Source organism: Molothrus aeneus, chromosome 4 (genome assembly GCF_037042795.1).
Source record: "Molothrus aeneus isolate 106 chromosome 4, BPBGC_Maene_1.0, whole genome shotgun sequence".
In the NCBI taxonomy this organism is placed as follows: Eukaryota; Metazoa; Chordata; class Aves; order Passeriformes; family Icteridae; genus Molothrus; species Molothrus aeneus.
The window spans coordinates 42017598-42042792 of NC_089649.1; positions in this window are offsets into that span (position 1 = coordinate 42017598).

Genomic DNA, 25195 nt, shown 5'->3' on the forward strand with positions numbered 1-25195 from the left:
ACTCTGAATTAAAAAATAACAGGCAGTCTTCAGTTTGTACCTTTGCCATTGCTGTCTAATTGCCAGAATGTAGACCGAAATCGCACCTTTGACTTAACAGGTTATATTTAGGACATGAATTGCAGGTTTAATGAATAGGATAAAGGGTGCTAATCAGGTTAGAAGTAGAATGGCTTTAAGATCTTTTGTGAATTAGAAACTTAAAACTCTCCTGTTTTAAGCTGCTCACTGCAGCTGTGCTTAATAACAGATTTGATGCCATTAAGGTCCTGCTATTAAACTTTGACACCATCCCTGACATGGTCCTTCATCTCAGTGATCTTTTCAAGCAGGAAACTACTAGGGTAATTTCAAAGCTGTCTTCTCAGTGTCCAGTAGACACTAAGTGTATGTAATACCTTTCTAGGTTTTACACTTTCATCATGGTATTCTAGCTGCTAAACTTATCCAACACAGGTTTAGGTTCTCCCTTCAGGTTTTCAAAGACCATTTCTGGTCTTTAAGATTAAGACACACACACACTCCTATCCTCTGTCATTTTGGAATAGTATCCTTATTCCTCACTCATGATAAAATGTTTAACTGAAGATCTGGTTCTCTGTGCCTGTAGAATTATCTCATTCCTATTCCCTAGAGCCCTGCAAGGCAAAAATGGTGTTCTAAAATGGTAACTTCTCTTTTTAATGCCCCCAAGTTTATGTGACCTCTCTCATCTACTGTGTGAATTTCTCTGGCATCATTAACCCCAACAGGCATATCCGCAAGGACACATGCCAGTATTTTGGGAACTCCCAGTCTGCCAGAGCATAAGCCAGCTCTTGCTGAACTTCTGCCTTATATCCATGCTGTTTGGTCTTCTTTAGAGGTAGCATAGGTTTTTAAAATAAAGATGTACAAAGCCAGTACTGACATTTTGTCCAGCTGAGCCAGCTCTGCCAAGTGAATAGGAAAGGTCCATGCCATGTGTCCTACTGTCGCAAAGGCAATTCTGGAACAACTGCATTGAGGATAACTAGCCCATAACTAAACCCAGGGATGGGAAGGTGAATCTGAAATATTACTAGGTTCTCCACTGACCAAACCCACATCTTACAACTGGTTTTAGTGTACATGAAGGTAGGCATGTACTTAGGACTGTGAAAAATTGTATAGCCACTAGCAAGAGCATTTTCAACATTAAAAAAATACTTAATACCTAACAGTGTTTTATTTTTTCTGCTAGTATGTACTGTAATAGATGTGTACAGAAAATAGGTATTAATGACTTTACATTTAATAAACTGACTTATAGTTGTTCATGCAGATGCAGCCTAGTGCTCATATGGTGGTATAGAAGTTTACTAGCAAATGTATTAATTATTTATAATAATATATGAATTAAGTATTTGTATTAGCAGAGCACTGTTTTGTGTGAGGATTTCAAATGTGTTCCTTTTTCTTGTGGGATGAAAGTAAGGGGTGGATCCTTTTAGATCAGTTTGAAGGAGCAGAGCATATTTTGGACTCGATGATCTTAAAGGTCTCTTCCAACCTAGAATTTCTGTGATTCTGTGATTCTCTGAAATGCCAGAGTTGTGTGCTGGGGGCTCAGCCCAGTCCTTGGGAACAGAACCAAATGGGTAACGTGGTCTCTACAGATACTGTCTACAAGAGGAGATTTCTAATTTTTAATTTTTTTTTCACTTTGGACCTTATTGCCTCCAATTTTTTTCAATCTCCTGTGAAAATTGAAAATTCAGTTGTTCTGTACATTGTCCTGATCTCTATTAATTTAGACCATGCCTTTTTCAGTGCTCAGTTGGTGAGCTATTCAAGAACAGTAATTTAGCAAAGTATATTTCTTGCTGTTTTATGGATCATATCTTTCAAAAGAAGTACCTCTGCAAAATAGGTGTTCAAAGATCCTTCCTCCTGTACTAAAACATCTTAGATTTAGCCAATTAACAATAAAAGAAAAAAAAGGACTATGGCCTTTACACATCTGTAGGGAAAAGCATCACACATTGCAGGAAATAAATAGCTGAGTAAAAAGTTGGGAATAGTTTAAGTGTAAATATTTTTTTTTAGTTCAAAGACAGATATGTGGGGTTTGATATTAAATGTGCTTTTCATGAAGCCTAGTGCTGTGTCTACAATGATATAATAATATTTCAACCTGAGTGATATAACCTCTATTTGTTTACAGTGAGTTATGCTGAAATATTCATGGACACAGAGAAAGTAATGAGGTTTAATTGACATGTCTATCTCTTGGATACATAAAATTTCAAGTACAATAATCTTTTGTTATGTCTATTGCTGTTGTTACTACCCTTAGGAATAATTGAAATATACAACTCTGACAGTGTCTTTACAGCTGCCTTGGGCATTGGGAAAAGGGGGTATGGCTTTGTTAACATAGCAAATACTGTATTCATATAAATAACCTTTGAAGAAGTATTGAAAGAAATGTTGTTTTTGAATGATAAAGCATAAAACCATGATTTGAAAACTGGAAGAATCTAATCTTTACATTTTGGTTTTTTTTTCCAGGAAGAGAAGTAAGCAGTAGAAGCTCCTTTCTCATCTTGCTAAGGCACTATGACACAGCTCAGAATTACAAAGTATTCTGGGAATAATGCTTTGATTTCTTTCTCTCCTTATAAAATCTGATTTTGTGCAACATATTTCACAGCATGATCCCTATATCCATGCAGGCCTTGCAGGGACAATACAGTGCAAACAGAGATGGCTCCAGGAGAAGAACTGGAGTTGTCCAGGGTTTTATAGGAGGGCCACAGGTTAACAGTACCACTGGAAACCATATTTTCTCTGGCACTTATTTCTTTATAAGTATAGTTTTAAAAATTATTAATGAAATCTTTCATCCTCTCCTTCTGCATTTTGAGGGCTTCTCTAACGCATTCTATGTACATGCCTTTTGCTGTGCAAACTGTATTGTAAGGGATGATGGTAATCACCAAAAAGCAGCAAAAACTAGACCAAAAAATCTGAGGCACATCCTGTAGTCTGTTAAAAAACCATACATGCAGTCGTATCTTCAGCCCTGTTGAATATCAAATGGTGGCCACCTCATTTGATATGCATGTCTTCAGGTGATAGTGCCTAGTAACAGCTGGCTGTGCCTCTTTCAGCAGTTATGTGCAGTGAACAACTAAGCAGCAGACTTCTGAACAATAAATAAAAAACAGCAGAGGAGGGCGAAGTGAAAAAAATTAGAAAACAAAAGGCTGCAGTCTGTTTTGTGGTGTTTTTAATTTGTGTTTTTTTTTTTCTTTTCTTTTTTTTTTTTAAACAGAATCTAATTAAAGGAGCAGGAGGCTTGTGTGCCTTATAAGCATTGAAGAGATAGTGAAGAGGACAAGAATTCATTAGAGACAATAATGTTTGCTAAAATAGTAGATCATACTTGAACATAACAGGTTTGACTGGAGCATGGATTACAGTTCAGAAAGAAACTACAAAGACAAAATGAAGATCAAAGAGAAGATTCGAAGAACAAAACTAGACACAAGCCGTTCTAATACTGTTGGTTAGTATCATTTTGCATGTCTTAAAAGACTGTTAAATCTGGTTAAATGCTAACATCTGAAAAACATGAACATTTTTTGACTGTTTTAATTTGCCTCCAGTACAACCCCTCACCCCAATGCCTAGTCTCATTCAGATATGAACTACAAGCAGACTTTGACAAGATTTCTGGCATTTCTTTAAGAAAATTCTTTGCACTTTCCTGTGCTTTCAGTGGGTAGCTGTAATAGCAGCTCTCAGCTGTGAGAGGTACAAATTGCTTCCTCAGCAGGGCTGGAGTTGATGTTTTTGTAGTGGATCCCACTATGGAAAGAAATATGTAGTAATAAATGCTTAGGTCTCGCTAAAAATGCCTGGTGATCTCATAATTAACAGCAGAAATAGATTTTATAGAAAGTACCAATGGTTGGGGAGCTTTGTATGTTTGCAGAATCTAAATGAAACACTTCAGACTCTTAACTACCGTGTGCTTCCTAGGGGAAAAACTTGCTGAATGCTGGCCATGTTTTGCTGCACCTCCAGGCTGATCACAGGTGAGATTGCATTCAAGTTTGGAAGCAACATTCTCACTGAGTCTGCTGATTTTTTAATGCCACAGATAACCTGAAAGGTTCTCTAGAGCAGTGGATAAACTGGGCCCACAAATTTGAATTAGAAAGTGAGACTTCTGACTTCTGTTTTTTTCAATGCTTATAATGCAAACAAAGACTATATGTGGACTTTTTATATTCTGATAAACTGTGAATCAGCCTGGGTAGGAATTATTCTGCACTTGTGCAGAAAAGTTGAAAAGCTATTTGATACATATCTTTATTAAATATTTTCCTGTCTAAATTTCTTAACTAAACAGTTAATCAATAGCCAGTTTAAATTCTACTTTAAACATATCTCTGTATGACTATGCTTTATCTGTCACTGAAATTCACGTTTGCAACTGAATTATTGTGCTTCTCATAAAGCATAAAGTTGATTGAGACTCATGTATTATTAATTAAACATTCTAATTATTTTCTACCTTGTTTATCTATCATCAGATAATTTGAGGGGCACTTACTCTTTCAAAACATGGACAGTTAGGACACAGAAAAACATAGATACTTTGTTTATAACTTCCAGGAGAAATTATTTGTGACCTGTAACAGTGGTAAAACTGAAATGATTCAAATTAACCTCAGATTTGAGAAGTCTCAAAGATATTTATAAAGCAGTACAATAATAATTGTAGAAAATGAATAAAGTTAATTTTTAGCTAAAGCTATGAAAAGCAAATATATTTTAATGGACCTCTTCAATTTTGCCTGGACACCTATAATATTGAATTCTATGATGCGTTTAATAAATTAAAGTATTTAAATAGAGGAAGACTATTTCATCAATAGGTCAATTAAAATTTATTTTTGTGGTGTGCAACCTTCCAAAGCCCATTAGAAAAGACATTTCATACTGAACTTGATTTTTTTCTCCACTTTAAGTTACCTGCTTGGATAACAGAGGAATACTAAATTGATGTCTCCTGTACAACAGTGCTTGTAAAATTTCAAATCAGTGGTGAGGTAGGTTTATTTTGGCTGAATAAATGCGAAAAATGTCAGACCTGAGTCATTACAATCACAGAATTGTATAATTTGATTTTAAATTTTTTTTTTTATTTCCAGTTTATATTTTTAAAATTTATTTTTGTAACATATTTAATTTCATCAATTGAAGTGTAAAATTTGATTGGATTGCAGCACTCATAAAGAACCAAGGGGCTGCCCCCACAGAGAACATCATTAACAACATCAGGATTTATGAGGGGAAAGGGAAGGAAAATTTCTGCCCCATAAGAATCTGACTATGCCTAAAATTTTACGAGAAGGGTGGTGAGACAGACATGCATCTGAGCCGAAGGAGAATAGTGAACCAATAAATTCACTCTCAACAACTTTAATGTTTCAAAACTCTTGAACTGTAGAAAGAAAGATGATACCAAGTCAAAACAACCCGAGGAAAAATGTTTTCCAAACTTTGAGGATGTCTGATGCCCTGCAGCACATCTTTTCAAATACTTCAGGCTCTTATCTACTGATAAACACTGAAAACATTGAGATGTGAAATTCAAACAAATAATGTATTTTACTAAGAATTGAAAGACTGACTTGTAATTGTCTGGTGTTACAGACCTCAAAAGATGAATTTTTAGCATTCCTTGATTATAAGAAATTGGAAACTCATCCTTCTGTGCAAAATAATTAATACTTGGAGTATTTTGCAGATCAGTAGCAAGAAGATTCATACTTATGACTAGTAATGTCAAAGCACTGTCCACATAGAGAAGGTCTGGGACAGTATGGCATAGAAGAAATAGCTTTTCTAGTTTTTCTTTCATGCATATATTATTACATGATAACTGTAGGTAGATTTGGAAAACTTGTTGAAAATATTTTGGCCAGGGACTGTTATGCTTTGAGACTAGTCATTGGTATTCTCCATTGTAATGCAGGACTTAATGTTTCCAGTTGGCAAAACTTTTCAAAACCACTTTTGTAATTGGTTCACAGCATCTAATATTTCCAATTGACTATTTATTTGTACTGCAAATAATTCTACTTTGTCATGCACTTTGTCTTTGCAAAATAAGGTTTTCAGGCATACTCTGACAAGTTTTAAAACAATGGTCAAGAGAAGACTTTTTTATTAGAGCACTGTTGCCTCCTAGCTATATGAGAAAAACAGTAAAGAATAAAACAGCAGCTCCCAAGTTCCCAAACCTACAGGATTACAGGTGTATTCCAGCTTGACTCTCACAAGCCCATCAGGCCTTTGTGTCTGCTCCAGGCACTTCAGCCTAAGGGCATCCTAAATTCAAGGATTTGTGCAAACCCAAACTGAGACTTAAAATCATTTTAATAAATCCCATAGGAATTTTTTATATTCTCACCAATATTTTAAATGCTAAGTATTTTTTTTAGGAAATTATTTAGATTTTCTTTTCTGAAGGCAAATGTGCTTCTAAAACAATGTAATACGAATTATCTCTTGGCTTTGTATGACTGCACGTATATAATTTTTTTAATCTTCCCTTTCCTTGCAGTGCTTAGTTTTCATATTTACTGTTAGTCAAGACATTTCAAATTCAGCATACCTGATCTAAACATGGGTTAAAAGATCATGCTAGCGAGAAAACATGATTAGGACTCATTATAGTTCTCTGAGTGTAAATCTTCTTGCTACTGATGGGAGAGGGAAGTCACTGGAATGCAACAAAGCAAGCAAAAAATGCTGAACACCATCCTGCTGAGCCATAGTCTACAAATATTCAGTTCAAGCTCTTTTTAAGACTAAATAACTACAGATAGTACACAGAGTAGAATTTTAAATGTCAGGCACCCTAATTTGTTTTCCCTCTTAGATTATGCAAATCTATTGTATCTATGAAAGCTCTGTTTAGGAACATTTTTTGGCTTTTAAAATTAAGTACTTGACAACCGAGACACATTTGATTTTTGATTGTGCTCTTAATTTTGCCTCTTTGTCCACTAAGTGCAGTGAATGACACGAGGTTCTATTGACAAAATATGTAATCATATAAACTGCTTGTGCCATGAGCAAGCATAGCTGGGTGTCTTGAAACAAATGCAAAGCTGGTGTTTCTTCAATAAAGGGAGGGTAAGACCAAATTAAATAGCATTCTTTGAATATAATACTTTTCTACATGTCAGTTTCTTGAAAATTTTTATACAACTAAAATCAAACTATTTTTTCTATACAATTGCATGTGTATATGGTCCATGGAATCCATTCTACTAAGATAATGCCTTTTCCTTGAGGTTTTAAACCAAATTCACAATAGGCTGTGCTTTCTGGCTGCCAGCTAAAAGATAAAGTTGGATAGAAATCTTCCTGAGGGTGTTATTGGTCATGGTCATGGGCAAGCGGCTTTAGGCACAGTGCGGTTGGACCAGATGACCTCTAGAAGTCTCTTCAAACCTTGGCCAGTCTGAGATTCTGTTAGGATTCATAGTGTAATTTAAAAGCTTTATAATCTGCCAAATCTACTGAAAAAAAATTGTTCCTTCATGTAGATCCCCAGTCTGTCTCTGTTCTATTTTCCTCATTAAAGAAATCAGTATGAGGTTTGAAAAATACCTAAGAAATATTAATGTCCACCTGAAAAAAAAGGTGAATATCACAGTTAATTCTTAGAGTGAATTTAACAAGCTATTTGTTTGATTGTTTGTTTGTTTGTGGTGATTTTTTATGTGTGTGTATATGTTTCTGATTAAATAATCATCTAGACTCCAGAGTGGCCTGATCTGAATCATAGTAAACTCCAGCAACCTTTTTATTTTTTTGGGGTGTGATGGGGGATGGGAGAGTGAAGCTTGTTTTCATTGATTGAGTTTTCATCTTTCTGCTGCCTCAAAATTACTGTGAATTAATATAATAAATAGGAAGTTATGCAATTTTGTAAAAAAACAACTTTGACAGGATGATTTTTATTGCAATCTTCTGCTAAAATGACTGTGTGCCTTTTTACTTCCTAAATTTCAGAGATTCTTTTGCAAAATGTCATCAAAGTTAAATTGTGTTATGGCAACATAACAGTAGCTAAAGGCATTCTTAAAGAATGCAAGGATCTAAATATGCAAAACACAGGCTTCCTAGAGTTGAAATGAAAATAATTAATGCAAAAGACTAAAAAATACTCCCTTCAGTTTTCCTGAAATAAAAATAAAAATGAAAAATATGATGCTGTGGTGGTTTGACAGGAAATGTGTTTTTTGGGATGCTGTGTTTTGGGCCAATGGATATTCAGACTTTAATATTGGCATTTAACCTGACCATTGAGACATGGACACGCCTCTGAGAACACGGGGTTAAAAGCAGAGCTCTCCCCTGGGAGGGTCCTCTTGGGTTTCCGGCGGGAAAGAGTTCGGGTCTCTCCCCCGGCCCAGCTGCTGGCTGGGCAGGGGGAGGGGAAAGCCATGAGGCCGAGAGAGGTAGGCCTGAGCCCGGGGGTGGAAGGGTGGAAGAGAGAGAGAGAGAGAGAGACACCGGGAGCCATCGGGCAGCCCCCCCTGAGAGACACAGAGGGAGAGAAAGAAAGAGAGCCGCTGCCTGAGACTGTAACCTTGAAGCTTGATAAACATGGGCCTGTGCCGGCAGCACGGCTGGGACGGAGAAGAGGGGGGGGGTTCAGCCGGCCGCTTGTAGGAGCTTTTAACCCCTTTTTAGAGAATGAGAACTTTACAGATCATTGACCTCTCCTAGAAGATAGAGTGGAAGATGAGGAAAGAAATGGGCCAGTGTGAGAGAGGCCTGGGCGAGTGAGAGATAGTAGAAGAATAGAGAAGAATCCTAGTGGGAAGAGATGATGGAGTGGCTTTTGCTGGACTCTTTTTGTATAGCCATGGACAGAACCATGTTCCTTGTGATACAGAGACTGCATTCTAGGGGGAGGCAATGGCCTCAGAACCAAGAGGGTTCAGTGTTGGTGCCCCTCGGCCCCAGGGGGTGAAAAAATATGGGGGGGACAGGTGTCCCAAAAGGAGAGATTGTGGGGACAGGTGTCCCAAAGGAGAGACTGTGCCTTTTTTGGATCAGGACAGAGCATCCTTAAAAGACAACCCTAGAAGCAGTTCTGGTCCGTGTTCAGTGGTGAGAGCACTGGACATGGAAAGGAAAAGTCACGACGGCAGATGTACTCCGGGCGGTGCCACGAGTGACACAGAAACACACGAGGCTTCAGCTGTGTTTCCAGGGGAAGCCCATGGTACAAGAAGGACTCCTCTCCTCTTGATGAACTGAAGATTGATTGTCTAAAAGGTGGTACTGGACCGAGAGTTGGTGATTTGAGGAACCAAATGTATTGTGTTGGAAATTTGGTGGGGGGAAGAGGAAATGCATTTGTGAAGTTTTCATTTTCCCTGTATGTGTGTGTTCCTTTTTATTTGTAGTTGTAGAGTAGTTAATAAAGTTCTGGTTCTTTTCTTTCCTAAGTAAGAGCCTGCTTTGCTTATTCCTGGTCACATCTCACAGCAGAAACCAGGGAGAAAGTATCTTCATGGGGGCACTGGCATTGTGCCAGTGTCAAACCATGACAGATGCCAAGGGAAGTCTTAATATTTAGCCACTAAAACACCAATTTTTCCAATTAATTTCCCCACAATTTGTTTTTTATTTGTACAATTGTTAATTTTGGTCTCAAAGGAAACATGAGCACTTATGAGAGAGAAGTTTATAAAGGTTTTTAAAAAGCTTTATGAAGAAGAATTTTCATGCAAGACTGTCTTAACTCATTGCCAAGTCTTTTAAAATATATTTGCCTTCCTGTAGAGATAGTACAAGTCATGGAGGCTTTAAGCAAACAGCAGGGACGCACTTCCTGAAAGCTGACACAAAACTGAAGGTGCTGTGTATCTGCTGGTGAGGGATAAGGACAGAGGGAATTGAGAAAGTGAAAATGCAAGGTCACTGATGGAATCTCTGGGTGCTGAGTTCATAAAGTCTGTAATGAATCACACTACAAGGACATGCAGAAAATTTCATGATTCTGGGAGTGGACAGGCAGCAAGAGATACTTAAGAGAATCAGAGAAGATGTGCCCGGACTAATCACATTTTAGGGACTTCCTGAAATGGAGGTTGTAGCCATGCCTTGGAATTTAATGACATAAATAATTGCTGGATATTAACAGCATTAAAGATTTCAGAAAACAAAACAAGGGGAAAATAATTTGTCTCTTTTCCACTTGTAACCTTTTCAATTATGTTTGCATCCTGAAGTTCTTGCTTTCATAAGTGAGGTTGACACTAAGCATTAGAGGAGGAGATGTTGCCAGTAGAGACATTATTGTCTATCTGACAAGAGTAGAAAACATGTGTAGGAACCTTGATATTATTGCAGAAAAAAAAAGCATTAAAATTGCTGCCATTGCAACCAGTCTCTCTCATAGTAAATATATGGATTTGAACTTTACATGCTGATGACTGAGTATTATCTGAATGGCTCTTCTCTTTCCATATCTGTTTATACTCTGGTTAATCAAGAATAACAGTGGAGATATATAAAAAAATCCTTCTCTGTCTGCTTTGCCTGTGTTAGTTTCAGTGGTGGTGAAACACAGGTTTTGTTTTTTAATGACAGTTTCTTCAGGGTTCTGTTATCTGGGTTGTTAAGAATTGTGTCTCTCAGGAAACACTGTCAGAATGTACTTGCTTGTGTAAAATGCCTGTTCTGGTTGTTTGTGATCAGCGTGCATAGAGTAGCAACAAGAAGAGAAGGGGGAATCACAGAATGGGTGAGGTTGGAAGGGACAACGGACTCATCTGGTCCAACCTCTGTGTTCAAGCAGGGTCATTCCAGAGCACACAGCATAGGATTATGTCCAGAGTGTTCTTGAATATCCCCAGAGAAGGAGATTCCGCAAAGTGTCTGGACAATCTGTTTCATTGCACAGTGACTGCACAGTAAAGTTCTTCCTCATATTCAGATGGAACATCTGTGCATCTGGTTCTGTCCATTTTCTCTTGTCCTATTGCTCAGCACCATTGAGAAGAGCCTGGATCCATCTTGGCACCTTTCCTTCAGATACTGACAGACATTGATGAGGTCCCCTCTCATATGTCTTTTCTCAGGCTCATCTCCCTCATTCTGGCCTTGTACGAAAGATGCTCCAGTGCTTCAATCATCTTTGTTGCTCTCCACTGGACCTGCTCCAGGATCTCCATGACTCTTTTACTGAGGATCCCAGGGCTGGACACAGCACTCCGGGTGAGGCTTCTCCAGGGCTTGGCAGAAGGGCAGGATCACCTCCCTCACCTGCTGGCAGTGCCCTTCCTAATGCAACCCAGGACCCCACTGGTGTTCTTGGCCACCAGGACACGCTGCTGGCTCATGGACAGTTTGTTGTCCACCAGGTCCTTCTCTGCAGCGCTGCTTTCCAGCAGGTCAATCCCCAGCCTGTGCTGGTGCACGGGGTTATTCATCCCCAGCTGCAGGACCCTGTTTTTGCCCTTTTTGTATTTCAGATTGTTCTTCTCCATTTAACTTTCCAACCTATTGAGGTCCTTCTGAAGGGCTGCATGTTTGGGCTTATCAGCTATTCCTCCCAGCTTTGTGTCATCAGTCAATGTGCTGAAGAAGCATCTACCCTTCCATCTAAATCATTGATAAGTAAATAAAATAATGCTGTGCCCAGTATTGAACTTTGTGGGACACCACTAGGCTTCCAACTAGACTCTTTGCCACTGATTACAACCCGCCTCACTGTCCATTCCTCCAGTCCACACTTCCTGAGTCCGTCTATGAGGATCTTGTGAAAGACTGTCAAAAACCTTGCTGAAGTTGAGGCAGACAAGGTCCATTGATCTCCTTCTCATTCATACCAGCAGATTTTTTCATCACAGAAGGCAATCAGCTTGGTCAAACGTGATTTATCTTTACCAAATCCATGCTAACTACCCCAGAGTAGTTAAAACAGGCAGGCAAAAACCCAGACCTACCTACCTTCCTTCCTTCCTTCCTTCCTTCCTTCCTTCCTTCCTTCCTTCCTTCCTTCCTTCCTTCCTTCCTTCCTTCCTTCCTTCCTTCCTTCCTTCCTTCCTTCCTTCCTTCCTTCCTTCCTTCCTTCCTTCCTTCCTTCCTTCCTTCCTTCCTTCCTTCCTTCCTTCCTTCCTTCCTTCCTTCCTTCCTTCCTTCCTTCCTTCCTTCCTTCCTTCCTTCCTTCCTTCCTTCCTTCCTTCCTTCCTTCCTTCCTTCCTTCCTTCCTTCCTTCCTTCCTTCCTTCCTTCCCTTTTCTTTCTCAGATAAAAAACTACCATCATTTTGGTTTTTGATGGTTCATAAATGCGGGAACAGGAATGGGTAAAAACAAATAAGAATGGATCTTAGAAAAAGGTCTTTGGGAAAATATATCACCTTATATGCCAAACACAAATACTTACATCTATGCAAAGATTTATTTCTGAAATAGTAAATGGCTTTTTTGCCTTGAGTGGAATTGCTCACATGCATAGAACAGTGTAGTAATGTGAGTATGGATACATACAATCTGTCAGTTGTTTGGGTCTGAAAACAAGTAGAGCATTGGGGTTTTTAAATTTTATTTTTCTTTTTGCCCTTGCCAACTCATCTTCCCTGACCTCATTATGCTAGAAGCTAAAGGATTAATGAATCCGAGGATACTTTTGTCACTGGTGGAAGGCAATTATTAATGCAAATTAACAGCAAGATAGCTACGAGTACAGAATAGACTAGGTATGCTTGTGGGTGATGTTGTACACATGAATTTTGATAGAAAAGAAAGTAGATATTGCTGATGCCCACAGGTTGTTTTCTCCTTGAGTGGCCATTGCAACAAGAGCACAGAAGTGTCTGTGGGGAGTATTCAGGGTGGAATTTTTACTGAATGAAAGGCTGACCCTTGATACACAGTGGAGAGTAGTAGGCCGGGTAGAAAGAAAGTGTGATGAAAGTGTTTGAACTGACTGCAGTGGACAGTATAGAGGGCCCATGCTAAGTCTGGCCAGTCAATATTCACTTTGCCCTTCCCTTGAAACAATACACGTCCACAAAGAAATCTTTCTGATGGAAGTATAGCTGTGTCCATTTTCCCAGTGTTTGCTCTGTGGAGCCTGTTTCTAGTATATATATTTTTAGATATAGCAGTGCAATATGCTCCACTTTGTGAAATTATAAATGTGTGTGTGGTTCTCCAGCATAAATGGAAACAATAATGCCTGCTGAAGCGGGTTTTTTTATGTGTATTTAAATCAGGAAGTCACGTAGGATAATGTCACTGAAACACTTAAGGCATTCAAGTCTAAGCTAACATAGTATTTATAATGTATCACATTTATCAATAGAGCTAAGTGATAAGACCTAAGTGGTAAAACTAAGGATCACTGAAAAGGATTAATCTCCAAAGAGCTTCCTGAGCGCTGGAATTTATAACACCTCATTTCCCAAGGTTTTTTATGTCACGACTGGACTGTTTACTGGGGGCTGGAATTCATATAATTTACTGGGGGCTGGAATTCATATAATTCATATAATTCATCTCCCTGTTTCATACACCTGTTCTTTCCCAAGCTGGTTTTGTGATGTCTCATAGAGATGAAATAACACAGTAGCCTTTTGCTTAACTTGTGGAAGAGTCACTAATTTGGAATCCTATTTTCCACTCTGATAATTTTAAATGAAACTGTAGGAATTGTTTGGTTTTGATTAGGCTTGAAAGCGACTACCAAATACAAATTTTTTATTCTGGAATAATGGTGAAAAGGCAGGCAGGCAGTGCAAGTGGCAAACGGATGAAAAGATAAATAGTCCTTAACTCACTGTAAAGGGATTCTGTTTATCCAGACTCTCATAACTTCTCAGATTAAATGGAGAAACCTTCCCCCTGTCTCAGTATGGAAGTGATGACTAATAATGGATAATTCAACTTTTAACAAGGCATTTAAAAGAGTTCCTGTTTCTGAATATTTCTTCAAAATCAAAGTTTTAGCTAAGATTTTCTACAGATATGTTAAATTCTGAATTGCCCTTAGGAAGTTCTCAGAGGTTACTGCTTTTGTCTCTGTGGTGAAATGAAAAATAAAACTACCTCTCAGTTGTCAACATGACATTCACATCCAGCAAATTCCCTAAGTCTTTGGTAATACCTGTTGTTTCTTCCAGTGGCGTACAGGAGCTACTGAGGGGTTTGTGTTTAATGGCAGTGATTAAAAAGGGCTACCTTCACTCAATTTCTGCCCAATGTGACCAGTGTGATGGGGGGGCTTAAATCCATAGTCAAGATGGCTCCTTGCAAATTTCCTCCCATTTGACAGGAATCACTTGAATACCCAAAGCTTGTTTTGAGATGAAGCTCTTAACATGCAGAGCTGCAAACTTTTTCCTGCTGATCTAGGAAAAACATATTTTTGAATGGCATATTTTCTGAACAATGCATTACCTAGTTTAGTATGTAGCCTTCCTTGGAAAGCAATGATTTACACATTGACAAATGGAAAAGATATTAACTGTGGAGTGTTTTGCTTATAAAAGAAGTCACTGAGTCATGATCTGAGTCTGATTTGTAGCTGCTATATGCAATAATATTTTCATCGAAGTAAATGCTGCTGCAGTGGTCTGGAAACTGCATATAATAGTTAATCAGAACATCATAATGTCTCTTATATAGCCAAGGTCATTCTAATGCAAAGAGGTAAGAAATTCCAGGTTTAATAAATAGTCGTTGCAGCAAACAAAAATACACGTGAAGGAGAAAGATACATACATGTTTGCAGGCTTTGTTAGTTTTTGGGGTTTTTTTTAATGAGTAATGTGGAGGGACCTACCTCAGTCCAGCTTCACAATGCTTTACAATGCTTCTTACATGAGACTTTTTTTTGAGACTTCTTTATGCTTTCCATTTGAAGTCTGCTAAAAAGTTTCAGACCCTAAAGGGGAATAAAGTCACTCATTTCCTAACCTAGTTAGAGGGCTGCAAATAGTGTTTAAAACAGAATTTTAAAATAAATGGCTGTAATTCATGCACTTTCTAATAAGTACAATTCATGAATTGGGACAACTAATACTCTGAAAATAACATGGAAATAGAGATAGTTTTATGAAATAAATGAGTACAAACCTAATTCTGTAGAAATATACTACATTAGGAGCTGAATTAGGAAAAATGCATTTCTGGAGCTGCATTAGAAAAAATGTTGACTATTTTATTATTAAAACCCAATTCACCTTTAAATAAAATGGCCCTACAGTTTGAAGGATAGTCCTAATCACATGCACATTTTCATGATCACTGGATTAAAAAAAACCCCAAACAAATATAAACTTGAAGCAGCTGACTCCATGCCTATATACTGCTGAATGATTGCGAAAAAAGAGAGAACAAAAGCTTTTATTGTAACCCTTCTTATCACAGAGACATTTCTTGCCTCATGTTGATATTTTTTTCCTTCCTGTATTGTAGAAGTCTCCTGCATTTAAAACATGGTACTTGCTTTCTTTTTAGTTCTATGATTTTATTTTTACAAATAGGGTCATTTAGACTATCATTATGAATACAAATTCTTATGAGCTCTTCGAAAAGGACAAGAATGGTGGGATATGCCAGAAATAATGAATGTCAAATGTTTCCTGTAGCGAAAATAATTCTTGGTTCCTCTGCAGTTTAGAGTTGCAGCTTTGTAGAACTTATTCAATTAATAAACTTTTCTATGTCCAAAAATTCATTTTTAATTAGGAAGGTTTCATCTTCAAGTTTTGTATATATACGTGTATATATATTATATATCTGTACCATAGATTTGAAAAACAATTTCCTGCCTCTAGATTTCTCCAAATTTATAGCAGATTAGGAAATGCCAAATATTTTAACTTGAAGGAAAGGAAATACTCATAAGGAATATTGAAACATCAGTCTTGGCTCCATACCAAATCAAGGCTTAAACAATTGGGCAATATATGTGAATAGGAATGTATAAATGTTAATATCTAACCTGTAAAAATATGCATTCCAACAGAACTCTAGATAAACCTATTCCAACTTGTAATACTTTATTTCTTAAATATCAAATTATATTAAGTGTTAAATATGAAATACCAAAAATCTCAGGAAATATAATTGTTTCCCATAGACATTATGAAATATTGTGAAAAAAACCCCCAAGCACTGAATATCGAGTTCCTGATGCATTCTCCTAATACCCATTTGAACTGCAGTGTAAGATAACTTCTGCTCATCCTACTCCGAATAGCAGTCCTCAGTCAGAACTTATCCAGTGCTCCTGATAAATGAAAAAGCCTTCAACGAGCACTCTGTGAAATACTCCTGTTTTGCACCTAGGGCAAGTAGATATTAAAGATGAGGTGGAACATGGTGATATGTTGGGAATAAAGGAGATGCCCCCTTTCTTTTTCTTTTCAGCTGACCTCCCTTTATCCCAGACAAAGTTTGTCATTCCATCTAGAGGACAAAGGAACATAGTGACACTGCCTCAAAATATCATGTCCTTTTCCCACAGTTTAACATTATTTCTTCTCTGTGAATCACATTTAAAAAAAACCCCAAAAACCAAACCCAAGAACCTTTCCTTGGCAATACTTTTTAAAATATTTTTATACTGATGCAAATATATATTTTGGATATTTCTTGTGAAAGAAAAACTTGAAGAAAAACAAAGGAGAGTGCTATGCTCTTATAAGAATTGACCTTTTAGATACAGTAGAAAGAGAAGATGAAATTCTGTGAAGCTAAAAGAGCAAACATAAAAAATGATGGAAAGTACAAAACTAGAGAGAGGTCAGAGTGGATCCAATTGAGTGGAAACAATTTGTAAGAAATTGAGAAGTTGATACTAATATAAGCAAAATATGAATTCAATGCTAACAATTAAAGCAAGCACATCACATTACAAAGCATATGGATATATGGTATAAACGAATCTTAAAATATCTTACCAGGAAAAAGGGATTTAATGCTCTTAAAATTTAATGCTATTAAAATACCACTGGACTTGAGGAAGGGTTAAACACCTGGATGTGTTCACCCAGTTAATGAAAATCTTCTGTGATTTGTGTTTCTGTTTCTTTTAATTTTCATGTATCCCTAAATCCCCACTCTTCTTTTCTCTCTGCTACCTTCAACGAAATCAATTTTTTAGAAAAAAGAGCTCTCAATTTCCCATGTACTAACTTGCTCGGTCTGTTTGGACATGCTTGCTAAACTAAAAAGATGAGACTTTTGACCTGTACTTGGAACTAAATGTGAGAAAGTTATTATTGGTTTTAGACAGCTGAAGAGGGTGAAGGAAAAGAAAAAAAAGTGCCTTACTGAAGCATACAACAAAGAATATCCATCTTTGGAGGACTAATAACCAAATACAGCCTTACACTGGACTGTGTTGTGTTGCTTCTCCATGTCTGTTTTTTAGTTCCAGTTATGATGGCTCTATTTGCTGAGGGAAATTTATCCTCTGCTCTGCAGTCTGGAATATTGACTGTCTTTGCTGCCTAAAAATGCAGAGCCAGGAATGTTGAAAGGCACTTTTGTTGTGTGTATTACACTTTACTGGAGTTCGCTAGAGAATTAAAACTAGTGTGTCTTCCTCTTTGGGAGGATTTGCCACCTCAGCCACCCTGTTGTATTGGATTCACATGGCAGTTCCATATTTTGTATCTAAATGCAAGACTGGAACAGCATATTTATAAGCTTTGTTATGCCGAGATTAGCCTGGATAACATCATCCACATTTCAGTCTCCAGCAGACTTTCTTGGAGCTGAAATTCTGTAATGCCGTTTTGATGCATCTTACTCCCTTTTATCCTCCTCCTCCTTTTCTGGAATAATTTTTCCCTTTCTCATGCATAAATGCACACTCCCACTGACAATCACTCCTGCACCAAGAAAGCAGAAAACTGCTCTGAGTCATCTTGTTTGTTGGCCTAAGTGCCTATATAAGGTGAAAGTAGAATTTGGAAGAGGAGGTGGTCATCAAATTAGTCTAGCACTAATGTCATTTAAGCTGAAAGAAAGTGTTGAAAAATGATCAAATAAAAGCTGGAGAAACAAACCTCTTTGACTGGAGTCATAGGGTTTTTTGTTGCTGTTGGTGGTGGGTTTTTTCCTTTATTGTATGAAGAACTGTAATCTAAACCCTAGAGATTTCCTCTTAAGGAATGACCTGCATTCAATTACAAGGTAGCAAAATAAAAATCTGCAAATAACTTCAGAAACTTCTTTAAAATGTGAGACAAGGATCAGCCCTGTGTATAATCTTCCATGCACAAACGGCAGCTGAAGTTCCATGATTTTCTTTCAGAATGTGAATAGCTTGTTCCTACCAAATTGTCTATTTTTATATGCAAAGATTTTTCATAATACAAAACAAATTTGCTTAGTCTCTGTCCATGCTATAAACATACCACAAGTCATGTAACCCAAATATAAGCTGGCAAAGCATGGTAAGAAAATATTTATTAAAAAAAGAAGCAATAAACTTTCTCTAAACCAGGAATATAATTATGTTCCAAAGCTTTTGGTTTATCTTAGGAAAAGTAGGAAATTTTCATTTGACATAGGATTATTTTTAGCTAATATTGTGTATTTTGTTCAGCAAGTGCCTTGAACAGGATGGCGAGTATCCATAATACAGTTCTTAGGTATGCCTTCATTCTTATTTTGTTTTGTTGTAGGTCAAAAGCTGGAGATATATTAATTAATTAACTGACCTCTTAATTAACAGTGATCTCAGTGATTTCAAGCTGTTTCAGGGCAACTGAAAAGTAGAATGTAGTGTCAGTCTGTGCAAGTGTCTGTGTGTTGCCCATCTTCATCTGTGCAGAAAAGGGAGAAGACTCCTCTTCTCTGAAAATGAAAGAGATTGTGCTCAGTAGGGAATGGTATATATATGTGCTTGTGTGACTGACAACAAGGATGGGTCAGAGCACGAGATGAAGGCAATTTAGGGTTTTCTACTCCCCTGCAGAATAATGTCTTCTTGTCTACCAGACTATTCCGTTCCATTACCTTGGTAGGACAAAACCTCTCTTCCTCTATGCATAGAGTTTGGATGAGGTAGATGACAGAAAAAAATGGTTGGTAAATTTTTTTCAATTATTCTCTTTTTTTTTTCCTCAATTGTTCTTTAACTTCAGTAGAATCATGTGCTATGCAAACTATTTCCACATTATGTACAATCAGACTTAGGTAATACGTTGCCAATTCATTTGGAGATGGCTGTAAAAATCTGAAGACAATATTAAGCTGGACATATTTTCCCCATACCTCATTTAAAAAAAAACAAAAAAACAACAAAACAAAAACCCCAAGAGATATTTCTTTGAAATTTAATAAATTGTGTTTTATTACTCTGTGGCAATATTGAAACCTTGCATTCAAATCAGTCAAATATAGAAATACTAAAATCCACAATAGACTCTTTGTCATGTCCTTTCCCTCTTGAGCCTATTCAAGCAATCATAGAGGCATAGCATATCTCTCAAGCTGGAAGGGACCCATGAAGATCATTGAGTCCAATTCCCTGCTACTCTCAGACCTAGCTAGAACTAAACCCTGTGACTGGCAGCATCATCCAGATGCTGCTTGAGCTCTGGCAGGCTTGATGCTGTGACCATCCATCCAGTGAACAACCTTTTCCTTCATTCCAGTCTGAACTTTGATGCAGCTTCATTCTTCTCCCTTGTGTCCTATTTCTGGTCACCAGAGCAGAGTTCACCACCTTTCCTCCACTGTCCCCCTTCAAGATGTTGCAGACTGCTCTCAGTCATCTCTTCTCCAAGCTGAACAAGACAAATTATCAGGGAATTCCATGGATTGGGGAAGAGTGGATCAAAGAGCCTGGGACTCATTTCATGTTATGTTTCCAGTGTTAGGGACCTCTTTGATCTTGAGACTTGGAAGTTTGACTATTAAGGGTATTTCTGATGGAACACAGTATATTTTAATAAAATTGCTGACCAATCTGAATTCACTCAAATACTACAACTATTACAGCATAGAATTCTTCAGTCCAAAATGGCTTATATCAAAAACATAAGTAAAAAAACTCTGGCTTGTACAGTTCTTTCTTATCTACATGAATTTGAAATATTGTTATACATATCTCTGACTCATCCCACTTTGTTAAAAGCTCCATTACATGCAGCACCTCTGGGAATAAGAGCCTTTATCATAAATGAAAGAAACCATAAGCCAGGGTGTCCTCATAATAGTTTTAATGTGTCAGAGCATGCTGCTCCCTTAAAGGCTCACATTTCATTGCTTACATATTGTCATTATTGTAATTCAGCTGATTTATTGCTACTGACACTGTTGTCATGGTTACCTTAATATTTTTTTTCATGCCAAATCAAATACTAACAAAGATAATTCCTTTTATTTGCTGTACAAAAAAGAGAGGATATACATTATTGAATTGGGGAGGGGTTAGATACTAAAAATAGAGAAGCAGCTAATTAAGTTTGCATAGTAATTTACATACCAATTCTTAACAATTGATTAATGGAAGTAACTTATTCAAGACATTCTCAATGACCAAGCTCCAAAACTCTCCTGCAATTAAACAGTGTCAGCAGTATATACTGAATGTTCCACATACACTCCTTTTACTATTTCTCTGTGAAAATGCACACAATTTTATTTTTCCTGCCCTTTTTTGACAAAAGCTACAAAGCTCTCAATTTCCGAGAATAATTTACAAACTGCTTTATTGTGTGAGCTCTGTATTAGCTGGTGAAAAATACCCTGTGTCCAGCTATTATCTATTTATATTGAGAAATGGCTCCAGGATATGTTGAATGGAGACCTCTGTGGACAGCAAAATGTAAGGACAAGTTCTTCAGAATTAAAGTTTTTCATCATGAAAATTGAGGCCTACATGGAAATACTCTGAATTTGAGATTCTACTCCCTTTATTATGAAAGTTTCATGCTTGAAATAGTTGTGCTGGTTTTTCTGGACAAAACCTGACAATATCTGCAGTAATTGTTGCTAAGCAGAAAAGGATACTCAAGAGGCATAAACTTAGCAACAAATATGTTCTTAGATTTCTTTTAGAATTTATTACAGGACCTGTTCTAAAATTAAATATTTTAAACTTGCAATTAATGTCTTTTCCCTGACTCACCTTTCTGTCTCATATGAAATCACTGTGCCACTGAAGAGTCATGTTGAACATCAACTGTGAGGTCTCCAGATGACCTTCTCATTTCTTTTTGCTTTTGTTTAAATTACAGGAGAAAAAGATGTGTGTATTTAATGACTCCATTCATTCTCAAATGCCTTCCACCATTTTTCAGGGAAAATGCCATTGCAGCACACTTAAGAAATGTTCCTACGGTTCATTGAGAACTTATAAAACTGGTAATTAGATGAAGGCTAATCTCTTCAACCTTGGATTTGCAAATTTTATCCTAATTAAAAGGAAGGTAGTTTCTAGTGCCACTGTCACTTGAGATGTCGCAGGGCTTGAAGAACAGGAGTATGAAATTATCTACATTCTAATATTAAGGTAAAGACCAGAGCACTCTATTCTGCTTCTGTACTGGAGAAAATGATTAGTTGTAAAGATTTGCTTAATGATCTTACATTATTTAAAGTAATTTTTATTAATTTTTTTCAAGTTTAAGATTTCTTCAGAGACTAAGCCAAGCAATTAATTGTGTGAGCTGTAGGTGTTTTGAAACAGCCTCTTGCTTATCAGAGTAAATAAAGAGTTTACAGACATTATCCAGGATGTATATAATCAGGCTGCAGAGGCTGATTGAATCTGCAGGACTTACTTGAGATGGGTCCCATAAAGCACAGTGGTTTTCTCCTGTCAGAGTGTAAGTATAGAAATATTCTTGAAAATACATACAGGGTTTTTTTACATTAACAAATACATGAACAATTGGACCTTTTACAAGGTGTCGAAAATAGGTTTAGATTCATTAATTTTGAGATATTAGCTGTAACATTGCTTTGTGTAATTTGATTTGGTATTTGTTTCTATAAGTAACTACTTAACGCTTTGCTGGTTAAAACATTTCTAGAAATTGCAGAAGGCTGGCTTTACTTTCATTGTGTAGCAGCTGGTGCTAAATTGGATTGATAAGCTTTAGACAGAAAATTTTACCATTACTGAATATTCTATTTTTTCCTCTAATATAGTCATTTCTTCCAAACAAATGATAGAAATTTGGGATTTTTTCCTTCTTCTATGCAAAACAAAATCAGAGCTATCTTTTCCTTGGAGACACTGAGAAAAAGTGGCAGATTCTGAATATTGTCAGTTATGTTGCCTGTACAGTCACACCTTCAGGGACAGGAGTGATACAATGCTCAGTGAGGCACAGATTCACAGTGACATTTTTCAAAACATATACTGGCTTTTAAGGGATATTCACGTTGTCTTAAATCAACACCTGAAGTTATGGGTGGCATTTTTGCTCAGATGCAGCATTTCATTGGCAGTTACGGGGAGGAGTTTTCTTTATGTGCATTTTCCTATGTGTAATACAAAAAAAAAATTTTTTTCTCTATTTCCAGTCAGAGAAATATAACTCTGAATATTTCATTCATTTTGAAAAGAAATAGGAAAAAAGGTTTTCAGAATGCATTAGGTTTCTTTTTCTTTGTACTAGTAATCCTAGTGATCATGTCTAATAGCAATTCTGATGTTCAACTTTTATTTCCTATGTGCATCACTTGTTTCATTAAGCATAAGATATTAATCCTGGAAAGATATACCCAACCTCAGGCAAAACTTTCATGTTGCTATTTTGACACAGAGGTCTTCTTAGCTATTTTAAGAAAATTATGTGTTCAGAAGTTGAACTTGATAATTTTCTCAGCATAGTATGTTTTTAATCAGTGAGCAACCCAATGGTGTATTTAGTTCTTTTTTTCAGCCTTCTAACAGTAGCCAGAGGGTGACCTTAGGTAGGTACATGTGTTAGGAGTCTGAGTGTCATTTTAGATGGTGTTTAGATGTTTATATCATATATCATATACATCAATCAGCTTGTGAGTAATTTGTTATAATAACTGCAAAAACTCTGAAGTCAGTACTTTGCTCCGTGTTCAGTGGTGCAGCTTTGATCTCAAAGCAATCCACCCAACACTGTATGCCTGACTAGCTCAGTTGTACAGAGATGCTGTTATTTACACTGAAAACTGTGTTGGCAGTTAGAGAAGACATCCATTAGAGACAGTTACATTGTTTAGTGAAGTCATGTATGTTTTCATTTACTTTTGTTTCATTTAGTCAGAAAATGACAGTGGAACTGCACTAATTCAAAATTACATATCATCAGCCACATCTATATTATATACATACACACATATAGATATATTTACTGAATATGGATATATAGATGCTGGTATACTGAAAACTACATTAAAAGGTAATTTATTTCACAATATAACTTATAAGAAACTATATTGATCAGCAATAAACCTTTCTTCCAACCACTTTTTTTTGCATAGGTGTGGGTAGACATGTTAGAAAACATTTTGTTGTTCTTGCATTCCTGATTGTATCCTAATCATATTGTGGCACTACAAGATTATCACTGACATCTTAAAAATATATACTTGGTGAGATTAAAATGATTGTAGCCTCTGCTCATTTCTCTGCAAGCTTTCTTCTCTTTCAAAGACAAGTTGTAAAACAGCAGGTTGGATATGAAATGTTCTCCTCAATGAGACTCACTTCCCGCAAAGGTGCTGCAGAGTTGCCTCAATTTGATCACATTTTAAACACACTGAATTTTGCATAAATTTCCTTTGTTTCTCCAGAGCTTGATCAATACAAATTGTTAGTCTGTACCTGAGTTTCTGCAGCCAGCTCTTGACAGCTGACTTGGGGACAATCTGGAAAGTTGAATCATTGTCTTTTACAGATTGGGCAGTAAGGCTTCTCGATAGATTTATAATCAGTCAAGCTAATTCATAAAATATCATGCTGCTTTTAACTGTAAAAAGTTTTGCCTGCATCTGGGACCAAGTGCACAAGGAAGAAGCTCACTGGCTCTTCTAAGCTGCGGACAAATTTTAGTTTCAAATATTTTGAAATTTCTTTACACATATTATACATTATCTATTTTTTGTTGCTATGACAACAGTGCAAGAATATACACTTTGGCACTTGGCTGCTTACACAGTCTCTTAGTTCAGAATAATCATTAATATGCTAATGTGTCTGTTGGTTTTCAAACTTACAAGTTAACTTTCAGGAGAAAGAACTATATCCTTTTATCCTACATTGAATTATTTAGGAAAAAATGTTTAAAAGAGGCTTGTTTGGAACAGTTTTCATAACAATAAGTTTGTTATGATGTGGGGAAGTATTTATTTCCATTAACACACATAACAGAAAACCATAATAGTCCTTGATGACAAAAATTAACAGGATACAATTTTTTTCATTGTAAAATAAAAAGAAGAAAATAAAAAAATAATTGTAAAATAAAAAAAAGAAAATATTTTCTTTTTTCTTTGACTTTATAAATCTGCTCAGAATTATAAACACTACCCTACTGTTGAATATTTCTTGCATATATTATGATTTTCCTTTCCTTTCTCATTTTTTTTGCCAGGTATACTATACATTCTCTGAAGGGAGTGAATAGTAAACGTTTCATGTAGGACACTTCTAGAAGCTGAGAAGCGGGAGACAAGTGTTGAAGATCAAGGAGGAAAAGGACAGGAGAGCAGTTTTGCTCATCTGGAAATGGTTGAATGACATGTTTCCATGAATATTATTATTTCATTTTGCATTGAATGATTCCAAGTTTGGACATCAGGAGTTCAAAGTAGGACAAAGAATTGCACAGACTTCATAGATCTGGTCTTTTGTGAGATAGTGCCCTAATGAAAAAGCAAATACATTGTGACTGAGGGCAGTACACAGGGAAAAAACCCACTTTAAATATAGCTTAGAACACTTGAAAAGATGTTATTTTGCAGTAATTTGAAACCCAGGCACTTCCCCTAATAGTTGGCTGTTCAGATTTGAGAAAGTGATAAAGAGTAATTTATTGACTAATAAAGTTTTGCTTTTTCTGCTCCAGTCCAAACACTGAAGTGATAAATCCCAAATTATGGACTTTATTCAGCTTTCATCCCACAGAACAGCTCTTTGGACAGACTACACTGTTTTTATATAGG